This window comes from Vidua chalybeata, chromosome 3 (assembly GCF_026979565.1).
Source record: "Vidua chalybeata isolate OUT-0048 chromosome 3, bVidCha1 merged haplotype, whole genome shotgun sequence".
NCBI lineage: Eukaryota > Metazoa > Chordata > Aves > Passeriformes > Viduidae > Vidua > Vidua chalybeata.
Genome location: NC_071532.1, coordinates 93,965,950 through 93,978,438, shown reverse-complemented (window position 1 = coordinate 93,978,438; position 12,489 = coordinate 93,965,950). Strand labels below are relative to the sequence as shown.

At 37.2% G+C, this 12,489-nt stretch overlaps 1 long non-coding RNA gene across 1 annotated transcript; it reads right to left on the bottom strand.

The window, feature by feature from the left end:
• Positions 1–397: 397 nt before the first annotated feature.
• LOC128785978 (uncharacterized) lies at positions 398–10,459 on the bottom strand. The gene is made up of 4 exons (XR_008430127.1): positions 10,217–10,459; positions 9,303–9,422; positions 3,031–3,300; positions 398–509 (listed from the first exon to the last, which is right to left on the bottom strand). It is a non-coding gene; the product is annotated as an uncharacterized LOC128785978 (long non-coding RNA).
• Between the last annotated feature and the right edge of the window lie 2,030 nt (positions 10,460–12,489).

Genomic DNA, 12,489 nt, shown 5'->3' with positions numbered 1-12,489 from the left:
CACTCCAATTCTGGTTTTGGCCCCTGGAACTTAAAGGAACAGTAACAATCTTGGGCAGATAGGCATGTGAAAGATATGGAATACAATATACATTTTTTGGGTTACCAGGACACAATGTGAGAAGCCTCCTATGAAAATGACCAAACAAAATAATTTCTAAAGCATTAGTCTGCTGAAAGTTAACTGTCAAGAACAACTCCATATATGACAGAACAGTCAACTCCACAGTCTGATGAGAAAATTCAGAGATGCATCTCTTGAACTTGCACGTAATCACAACCTTTGATCATAAGTCCTCTTGTGTAATATATTCCTTTCAAGGTTCCTTGATGCTGTAAGAAACACAAGCTATCACACAGTGCATTGGAGGATATGCTTTTACTTACATTACTGAAAGTTTAAAGAAAAGATTTGAACACCACGTGAAGAAATTATCAGCACTTTCCATATTGCCATGGTTTAACCCCAGACAGCAGCTAAGCCAACACAGCTGTTCACTCACTCCACCCCTGTGGGATAGGAAAGAGAATTGGAAGAGTAAAAGTAATAAAACTCATGGGTAGAGACAAAGACAGTTTAACAATTGACATTAAATTATAATAAGCAATAGCAACAACAAAAAACAACAATAATACTTATAATAATATAACAGAGATTAATAAAATCCAAGAAAAGCAGGTGATAAAAATGAAAACAATTTCTCAGTATTAACCAACCTATGCCAATTCAGTCCCTGAGCAGCTCATCCCCCCACCAACCTTTTCCACTAGTTTTATTGCAGAACACAATGTCGTATGGTGCGGAATATCTGTATGGTCAGTTGGGATCAGTTGTCTCAGGAGAGTCCCCTCCCAACTCCTTGTGAATGACCAGCCCACTCATTGGGTGAGGTCAGAAACAGAAAAGGCCTTGATGCTGTGTGAGCACTGCTCAGCAATAACAAAAATATCTCTGGATTATCAACAGGTTGTGCTGTTTTCAGCACAAATCCAAACCACAGCCGCATACTAGCTATTGTGAAAGAAAGCAACGCTATCTCAGCCAAAATCAGCACATACATATGTGGCTTTTGGCCCCTTTTCTACTGCTCCTGTAGAAGCTATGCTGCCTACTGGAAGTATAATGGACAAAGGCTCAGGACCGATGTGTATTTTTCAGTTCCATTGACTAATTGATTCATCCAGAAATGAGACACCAGAGCTTGAGGCCTTTCTCTCTCTGTGAGTCAGCTCTCCTCTCCCAGCAGACAGCTGGGATCAGATAGTGGGTGATCAGAAACACCAGAAGAAAACCTGCAGAATTTGGACAACCACACATTAGCAAACCTAGGGTCCTCAGGGAGAGCGTGATTACTAACTGCAATAAGATGAATGTGAAGCTGTTCCTAGCATCCTCCAGTGAAAAAGGTGCTAGGAAGAACACTTGTCTTTTGCATTAAGGAATATTTGTGCAAAATGTAGTGGCAGTTCAACCTAGTTCCTAAGAATTATGTTTTTTCATTCTTTGGCTGCAATGATTTCTGAAGAAATCCTAAATGAAGCTGCAGAGGTCAGCTTCAGCACAGAGGAGAGGGAAAGTGCCTGGTACTACCAAGACATGCCACCACGTGAGTTTCAGCCTTGGAGGTTTAACAAAAGGTAGCCTAAGATGCCGATCTCAAAAATTCTGATAGTCCTAGCATTCCCATCATTCCAAAGTCAGTGTTATCAGTGCCTTCTAGGTGACTCGGAATATGTCCATCAACAAAGATCCCTTTGGGGACAGCCCTGGCAATATCTATTTTGTGACTCCTTAATAGCCCTGATGTCCCTTGTCAGACAAAGTGGTGATGCACAAAAATTGTAGATATCAAAAGATACTAAGGGAGGTAGGCATGGAGTGTTCATTTTATTGCTTTGCTAAAAGTCAGCATTTAAAACATGCCTGAAGTAGTCCTAAAGTATTTATGTTCTTTTAGTCTTGCTTTAAAAAAAATGGTAAAAAAATAATGCAAAGAAATACATACTTAGGACTGAAAAGACTTTTGGGGGAAGTTAAAATTGTGTTTCTGTTCAGAGTTTTCTTCATAATCATATATCTCTGACATTTCTTTAATTTCTCCTGTTATTATCTATATTAACAAAACTATGTGGTGATTTTATTCTATTCTTTATTACTCCAGTGCAAAAATCTGTGAACTGAGCTAAATAATTTAGTAATCTTTCCCTTTAAACTACTAGATATTAAAAGGACCAATGCAGCCAGGGATTTCTTTAATTACTTAATTCACCTACCTGAAAATATGATACAGTCAAGCAACAGGGCCACCATTTGAACACTCATCTAAATTATATCTGTTTATTTAAAGTGTTTTGCCACCAAGCAGTACAAAAAGCAGTGTGGTTCTGATTAAAACAACAACTTTTACCCTGGCAATCTTCCTCCTCTCCTAACATACTTCAATTATTTATTGAAGGGTTTTTCTCATGAGGTAAAAAATATACTAAAGTTAGCTGTATTTCTCCTTTCTCTCCCATATTTTCACCACTGATACTAAATAATGTAATTGCTGCAAGCACCATAAATTGTGAAATCAGTGCGCAGCAGGGACTCAATCCATCCCTAAAGCTGGAGAGCATTGCAGCCCCAAAAGCTGTCAAAACACAAGTGAACAGCTTCAGTATTAGGAGAATTTTTGGCTGGTGCCCAGCTGTCTATTTTCATTCTGTGATCTTCATATTCCTACTACCCTTCCCTTAACAGTGGTTGGCACTGTAGACATGTCTTTATTGTGACTTAGTGGTTTTGTGGATGGTTTTGACAAGCACTGCTGGCTTAAGTACTCTTTATATGAGTTATAACAATAAATAAAAGGCCTTAGGTAACCTTTCCCCCTCTCCAGCACTTATTATACAGTGTTTTGGTGTAGACAGCATTAATTCTTTTAATTGTACCATCTTTTAACATCTTTATCATCTTTTTTAATATTTTATTGTGGTGCTGTTAGATTGTTAGGAAAGATTGGTTTATCTACTTACAATACCTACTGACCTTATATCATAATGTCAGATCCCACATACGGTCTCCAGAAATTGCTGCAGTTAATTCACACACAGCCATTTGTTCACCAGAGCTGAGCACACATCTGGGATTTGGCACCCTCTTTGTGGAGTTTGCAGATGGTTGGTTCCGTGTGGAATCCTCAAGCCTCTGAAAGAGGGGTCAGCTCACCTCCCACCTACTTCTGCCATTTGAGCCCTCTGAGGGACACAGAGGTCCTGTCTATTCATCTCTGTGCCTCTCCTGATGAAACTGCCTACCCTGAAAAGAAAATTGCAGGAGTCACAGACACAGAAGATCAAAGAAAGGGGCATGTGGCACTATCTAATGAAGAATACACCTGGCTAAAGGATAGGGAGCATGGATGCTGCTCCCTGCTGCAAAAGTATTTCAGATCTTTTTTTTCACCTGAAATGCAAAGGCATTCCTTGAAGTAGGACCCAAGTCCTGGGCATTCTGGTAGCAATTTGCAGCCACTAATCTACCAAAGCCATCTTGTTTATGCTTGCTGTCCTTTGGTCTCTCATCTTTAAGAAATGGAAGGAACATATTTATCATTTGAAAGTGAGAAAATGGAAGCTTTTTCTTGGCCTCTGGTGTTCTTTGATTATTTTTCTGATAAGAACTTGCCACCTACTAGGCCCCTCTAACATAAGTGCAAACAGCAATAGTCTCAGCAAGTGGAACAGTCCCAAGAATGTTGAGAAATGTGTTTGCTCTGAATCTGTGGGCATTCAAGAAACTAGTTAGGAAAAAACCAAGATTGAAAATGTTCAGCACATCACAGCTGCTCACATTTCATAGTTCTTTTTCTTTAGTTTAAAAACACTTTCAGATATTTTTATTTACTCTTTTTTTTCCCTTTAACAGAAGCAGCAATGACAAACCTTCAGCAAATAATAATAAATTTTTTTTTAAAAAAACAAGGCAATGGTGTGCAGCTCTGCAATATATGATTTCTATTTGTAATATATTTATGGCATATAATAGGTTAATTAAAGATTAATGTATTTCAGACATATGAAGAAGTTTAACTTTTCATTGTCCTTTTCCACAAATCTGTAATATCATACTAAATGATTGTGTATTTCAGTGTAGAAATTTGGCCTAGGATAACATGAATAGAAACATAAAGAAACATGAGAAATCAACAGGTTTGGATTGCCCTTCTATAACATGACAATATAGACAATCCACATAAAACTTTTACTTAAAGTTATCAATCTGGCATTTAAAAAGTGAATATTTGTGTACAAAGGGGAAACAAAAGTAACAAATGCGTGGCTGCTTTATCAGAATAGCACTTTACATCTTTTAAGAAGCTATCAGGCTATTACCTATGACTAATATATCAAGTTTCAATGCAGCTTTTATTCAAAGTTTAGTAGAGATAATAGTAACATAAAAGCTACCCTCTGGATCTTATAATTAAAAGGACAAGAGCCTGAGAGTCATAAGAAGGGAACGTAAAGTTAATTACTTGCTTATGTGCAGAATAAGAAGTCTATAATCTTAAGTAGTAGCCAATTTACAGAATTCCTGAACACTAATGTATTAGGAGAATCATTTCTACTTCTGATAATTTCTTCATATAATTATGATTAGACTCTTAGCTGTAGTTTCATTTACTATGCCACTTCCCAACACGCCCCTTTTTCTATGATTTTGTTTACCAGAGCAAAGATTTCAGGCACTAATATTGTCTGAAAGCTTACAGTAAATCTAAACAGTAAATATGTTTTACAGTCAGTTGTAGCAGAAAATAAAAAGTAATAGTACTGCATATTTCTGAGGAGATAAAAAATCCAGTGGGGGTAAAGCATATTCTGAAATATTAGCTTTACTCTGTTTACTCTATGGGTAAAATTAAGGTTGAATTTAAAAATTCGGTTTTCTCCAGAAGTAATTTTCAGCTAAAGTTTGGTGTCTATAGCAATTTTCCAAATTTTCCAAGTTTTCTTTTCAGTGTCAATTCCTCTGGGAGATTAAGAGTCAAGAGGCGTAATGCTGTAGATGCAGAAGTAGAATACTTTTCCAAATTGCTCTTGAGGATTTTTTATTTCCTACTGTACATCACATACAATGCTACTTCGTTCCTATTGCAAATGAGAAATAGAGGGATGAAAATTTATTTGAAAAAATATTTCAGGAAGGAAGGAAGGAAAGAAGGAAAGAAGGAAAGAAGGATAAGCTTAATGACAGGTAACAAAGATAATCTAGTCAGAATCCAAAACTGGAGTAAATACTTTGCTTCTACATTCAAGAAAGATGAGCATATTGTACACAACAAGAAAAGATGGGATTGTGTAAACAGAAAGTATCACAGTTGAAGTGGGAACAAATTTTAAATAAAATGTATTTTAAATAAATTCTGAAAGTATAGACATGAAACCTGAGAGAGAAGGAAGGAAGGGAGAAGGTAGTAAACCATATTTCTGAAAGTGGTAAATAAGTTATGAAAAACTGCAAGTTTATCAATTTTCTATGACTAACAGGCAGGAGGCAAGATCTTGCTGTATTTTAATTATACCCTTAAAATTAATTCAGATAGAGAAAGGCCATATGCCTTTTACATAATCCTGAATAACAACAAAATAGAAACCTATTCATCTGTGTTTATCTCTAATCAGATGTACGGATATTTCAGCATGATTATTGTAACATAGATATGCTTGCTATGTCTTCCAGGAAGACTAGCTGAGCTTGCATTCTGTGACTTATATGCCTAAACTTTATTTCCTGCCAGTAGTTAAAAAATCTACAATAAGCATCACCTAATTTGCAGGACAAATTAAATCTAAGATATGTGTCTGTCCATGATGGTTACATGAGGAATACACTTTGAAAATTCTCATGTAAGTCTGAATGTCACCTTACATTGCCAGAAAATAAAAATATTAATTAAATAGTGCCAGTATGTTGAAGTCCCCCAGATCTTCTTGAAGTCTGATTCAGTAAATATGCTATTTTTCCCTTCTGTTTTTAATTTCACTTCCCTAATTCTTATTTTTCTAAAATTTTATATACTATCTTATTATGTCTATTAATGTAATAGTTACATCTACCCAGCCACTCCACTTTCATTGTCATTTATTTTGTATTTGTAATACAAATTAGATTGTTCTCTGTGCTTTCTAAAATAAAGTGTTGCCATAGCATAGAGTTCAAGATAAAATGCTGATACAATTATTACTGCATAATATCTTGGATTAAAGTCAAATTAAATGAAATAATTTCCCAGAAGTGACAGAATACCTTGGTGGATCTGTGTGCAATACTAAGTAATTAGGGCATAATTGTAGAAAGCATGATGTCTAACACAGAAAAAATTCACATGATGGTGTGAAAATACAATTACTGAAATAACCTTTACTTTCCCTGAAATAAACTAAGACATAAAAAATATATTAACATATGGAGGTTATACTTTTAGGAATCATTTAATAGTTCACTCTTCTATAGATGCATCCACAGTTAATGTCACTACATAACAATTGATGTCACAACCAGTAACAATGGCATTACCCAGAATTTGCATATGCAGAAGTCCTTTTGGGCTAAGTATCCTTTGCACAATGAAAAGACTGGACCTTATAAGAGATCCCTTTCAAATTCAATAGACCTACTACCTTATGGGACTTGATCATTCTTTACATCATGGTTAGCAAGTAGTTATAATAGACTAACAAATAATTAATACTATTTTAATTAATGATCGAAGAGTAAGAATATCAGTAAGGACACCCCATTTACTGTCTTAATCATACAGAAAGTGAATATTTGTTCTTCTAATAATGGTACATATTTTTATGGGTTTATATTTGTAATGAATATTGAAGACTTACAGCTGTTTACATAACTAATACAGACTGAAGAGAGAGGATTGGTTTTATTCTATCAGAAGATCACTTGACAGTATTTGACAGACATGTAAAAATGTACCCACTGGAGTCACAGTAAAAGGCATTTTGATGTAGAATCTTAAAAATCATAAATTGAAGACCAGTTCTCACTGGGTTTATATCACATTTTGGAATAAAGATGGAATGGCTTTGTGTGGTATCAGAGAGGACATATTAGTTTTCAAAGTGAAAGAAGGTATTTAATCAGAGAAACATATAAACAATGACACAATTGCACTTCTTCTTACATTCACTGATAAATAAAACCACTGAAAGGAAGCTTTCTTTTTAAAGAGAAAACATATATATGAAACCAATTAAAATTCACACGATTTTAGACGATTGCACTATGACATCAGAGTGAGTATAAAATTATCTTGGAATGATTTGCAATAGCATATTCTTGCTGCACTATGTCATAACGTCACTCATGTTCATTCTGTCTTCTACAGGACAGGAGGAACATCTGGGTGAGTGTTACAGCCATGCAGCTGCCTTACAAGTGCCTGCCTCCAAATCAGTCAGTACCTGTCTTAAATCAATACCTGTCCTAATCATGGCAGCCTGCCAGTTTATCACTCCAGAGTAACACACCTGTGGTGTGATATTTTCAGTGGTCCCGTGCCTCTCTTCATTAAGTACAATTCCACTGCTGCTACTTACTGTTCATTGACAAGTACCTCTCCTTCATTTTTTTTTGGCACTCAGTTTTGCAACTCAGCAGGGTTCATTTCTCAGCAAGAGCAGTGGAAGGAGGTGTGAATCAGATAGCGAAGGATAATTTCACTGCCCCATCATCACAGAATCAAGCAGGAATCAGTATAGTAGATAAAGTATACTGTCTTGGAGCAATCAATTTTGTGGTTCTGTAATGCAATGACACATATTTGCTGTATATGCCCAATAATGTACTTTCTGGAAACACTACCACATTATTTTCTGCTTTAGTTTCCTTGATTCTAAAATTGGATTTATCTTACTGTCTGAATCACTGGGTCTGGATCTCCTTACGTATTTCTAACAGTATGTAGTCCACTTGCATTTGAATATAAGGGTTTAGGTGAATCTTTTTTAAAATCTTCTTTTATTCAGGATACAGAGCCAGAATACTCTCACAATTAATGTCTTTCCATTCTTAAATCTTGAATGTTATGTCAACCAACCTGATAGCCTTCTACAAAGAGATGGCTGGCTTCATGAACAAGGGGAGAACAGCAGAGAAAATGCTGCCCTCCATGGCCTGGAGAACTTCTGGAGAAAGGTTCAGGAGGTGGAGATCTTATCAGTGTATATAAATACATAATGAAGGGGAAAGGAGAAAAGAAGGACAGGCTTTTCTCAGTAACACCCAATGACAGAACATGGGACAAGGGGCACAAACTGAAACCCAGGACATTCTCTATGAATATAAGAAACCTTGTTACAGTGTGACAGTAGCACAACTTGTCTGGAGACACTGTGGAGTCTCCCTTCTTGGAAATGTTCAGAAAGAGACTGGACATGGTTCTGAGCATCCTGCTCTAAGCAGGGGGTCAGACTTAATGGTCTCCTGAGGCCCCTTCTAAACGCAGCACTTCTACAATTCTGTGTCCACCCCTTTCTTGCTCAGTCACATCTTCTGTTGGTTTGTACTAAAGTCCATCAAAAGCAGTATAATTTTAGGAGACTTTTAGTATTCTCAGAATAAATTAAATAAAAATATTACTTACTAAACCCAATTCTCCAATTTATATGCTAAATACATACATCGAATAAGACCACATGTATAACTGAGGGCATAAAAGGCCCCAGGTACTGCACATTATTTATGATGGAGTTCAAAAGCTTTTTGTATTTCATTTTTCCTTCATCATTTAAGCCAGAGTGCTACTACTGAAGGCAAACAGAATTATTTACAGTAGATGATCAGGAGAGGTAATTTTTTTAGGGTTATGATAAGAAAATAGTTTGATGCTTTGGGAATTCATCTCCCATGTCCTGCAAAGTATAGTACTGAAACAGGTTATAATGGATCTAGTTTATCTGGCGCAAATACTGTAAGATATTATTTCCCCTTCAGCTAACAAGAATTTGCTAATTATTATCATGGATGATTAAGTGTTTTGAAAGAACAGTGAGAAGGAAATTGCAGTGAAAAATATCTTGTTAGAAACTTGCAGCAACACTTATTATTCCCATTAAATATGAATCATTTATTAAGAAAAGTGACTGTAAGTGATACACATGCATTCACAGATAACCCAGTGTGAGGCTTATGAAATTAATGGGAAATAGAGCAATCTTTGTAATGTCCTGTGTAATGGCTAGATTGCTGGTCCCTGCTAATATAGCATGAAGCACTTTGAAGTGTCATGGCCTTACCTCCTCGCCTCACTTCTTGTCACTGTACACCAAACTTGGTACCATGACCTGTGCAGAAGTACCCAAGATGTGTGTCTATTCCTTGATTAGGTACATGGTATAGAAAAAGCACAGTCAGACCTGGTTAAGAATGAAATTAGAATGAGTAAAAATTAAATCAGTTGCCCTGGAGACAAGCAGAAATGCTAGTGAGTAAGGGTCATATCACAACAGACATTTGGGTGCCCTATCTTTTTATTTAAAAAAACAGGTATAAGGAACTTGAGTTTTAAGAAATTAAATTATTTATTCAAATCCTATTTTACTAATATTATTAAGAAGATCATAGAATCATAGAATGGTTTGGGTTGGAAGGGACCTTTAAAGGTCATCTTGTCCAATGGTACTGCAATGAGCAGGGACAGCTTCAGCTTGATCAGGTTGCTCGGAGCCCTGTCCAACTCTTGAATGTTTCCCAGGGATGGGGTATGTACATATGGATGTTCCGGGGAAATGGTAAATATATAGATTTTTCAAAGGATATACTATCAAATTACTCTCTCTGCATCTAACAGTCAGTGGCCATACGTCTGCAATATTGAAGTTGCGTTTAAAAGAATTATCAATCTTTTAGATAAAATTATGAAGATGTTTTCCCTAGGTTTTCAAGCACCACATTGAGGTTTTCTCCTACAAAACACAGGCAAACATCGTGATATTTGCCAATTCTGTGGAGGGAAGCTTTTTATATGTTGAAACTGCTGGGCTGTTTCCTTGCCTTTAATCGCCTATTCTCTGTATAGTTCCTGAGTAGACCCAGTAACAGTCCTAAGGACTACTGTATCTTCTCACAAAATACTTATATTTTTTGATGAACAAAAACCCATGAAGAATACAAGGTAAAGCATAAAAAAGAAATAGCAAGACAATCTGACTTGAGCTCATTCCAGTGCTTGTTAGAGAAGTTATACTTGGTTCATTGAGTGTGTACATCAGTAGGAGGCTGCGGGTGCCCGGCCCCGGCAGCAGCAGCGGCTCCGTGAGGGGAGGCCGGGGCTGCCCTAGCCGGACACAGCCAGTTCCAGCCGGACACAGCCGGTGCTAGCCAGACACAGCCGGTTCCAGCCGGACACAGCTGGTTCCAGCCAGACACAGCCGGTTCCAGCCGGACACAGCCGGTTCCAGCCATATCCAACTGCCCACCACAGGGCGCGGCTGGGCCATGGCTGGGCCACGTCTGGGGCGGGGGTACCTTGAGGATTATTTAACAAAGGGAAAAAAACACAGCACAGGCAGTGAGGAGTGAGTTTAAAAAGTGCGATAAACAAGCCTGTGAGGTGGGGAAAAGAGGAGAAAGAGGGGAGGAGGTGATCCAGGCACCAGAGCAGAGATTCTCCTGCAGCCTGTGGAGGAAACATGGGGAACAGCTACACTGCAGCCCATAGAGACCCCACGTCAGGGCAGGGGGATATTCCCTGAAGAATTGTAGGTCATGGAGGCCTCACACCAGAGCAGACAACCTGAGTGACTGCAGCCCATGGAAATGACCCATATCAAAGCAGAAGAAAAGAGTGAGGAGGAAGAAGCAGCAGAGAGGAGCCACTGACCATAGACCCCTGCTCCTCGTTTCCCCTGTGCTTCTCAGGGAGCAAGAGAGTCAGGAAAGGGGGGAGGAAAAGTGTTGGTTTGATGTATGTTTCTCACTATCTGAATCTATTTTTATTTCCAACAAGTTAAATTATTTTTCCTCAAGTCAAACATGGTTTGTCTGTAATGGTCCCTGGTAAGTGATCTTGAATTTATCTCAGCCCACAAGCTCTCTCATCCTACTTTTTGCCCTATCCCACTGAGGATGGGAAATGAGTGAGCAGCTGAATGGGAGTCTGGCTGCTGACCAAGACTAATTTGCCAATGTACATGAGTCTTTTTCATCTTAAAATTTAGCTGACAGATGAGCAATCATCGAATCAAAAATATTCCTGCAAAGATTTCTCTGTAAAATCCTCATCAGAACATGAATGCTTTCCCTTGTGACAATAAAAAGGTAGACATTTTATGTCCAACTTGGATCACTTTCTGCAATCTAATTTGGTTTTGATTTTATTAAAGCTTTCTCACAAGCTTTAGTTTAAGAAATAACAGGGTTGAACAGTGACGAATAACAGGGTTATGGTGTCTAATAAACATTTCTATCTCAGGAATTTTGTTATTCGTAAAGCTTATCCTTGATTTAATTTGTAAATCCAGATATAAAGTTTGCCTTCATTCCTTCCCTTTCATTTATAATGTCCAGATTCTTAAAAAAAACCCAGAAGTTATTATGTTATATTTTGTATTTATTAGTCTATATTTTGTATCTAGCTCTTTTCTTCTGAGTAGACTCTGTTTACATTGGTTTTCCTCTTACTGTTACATGCCATTTCTTCAATTTATCAAAATTGTTATGTGCCTCCCAAAGTTCTTGTAATCTCTCCAAAATTAGCCTTGTCAGCAAATTTTATCAAGCACTTTCATCTTTAATTCACTAAATACAGAGTTTCTATGTAAGAAAAAGTATAAACTAGAGCTTACACCTGGGAATTCTTCTGTGACAATGTAAGGAAGAGGCTTCTGTTTCCATTAAAACCAAACATTTACTTTTACATTTAATTATAGACAAAATTTGAATAAATGTGTAATATAATATGTTAGAACTATAGACATAAATGGAAAAGTAGTCAGGTGTGCCCAATTTTCCTGTTTTTATAAGACTTATACCAGCCAGATTAGTGGTCTCGTATATTCCCTCATCTGGTTCTTCATTAGTATTTCAAGACTACATTGACTCCTTTAACAGACTGAATCAAAAACCAGAACAAAAATAAACACAAAAAATGTACTTTATTATAAATTTTTATCCGTCTGCAAAAAGTCTTCCCTTGTCAGGAATTTGGGCAACCAATTGCCTTACATGGCTTCCAATGCTTCCCCATTCATAATATGAATCATGAAACAATTATGAAGTGGAAAAAAAGGTGGGGACAGAATAAGCTCACAAAACCCAGTAATGAATACAAGGGCTGTCTGTTTCTTAGGGAATCTACCCAATCTGAGAAGTCCCAATTTATGGTTAAATGCAATTTCCTTCAGCATAAGGGCTGGTGCACGCAGATTACATACCCCATTCTCCCTCCCCTCTTACCAGCTGTTTCTTCCTACCCTGCACTCT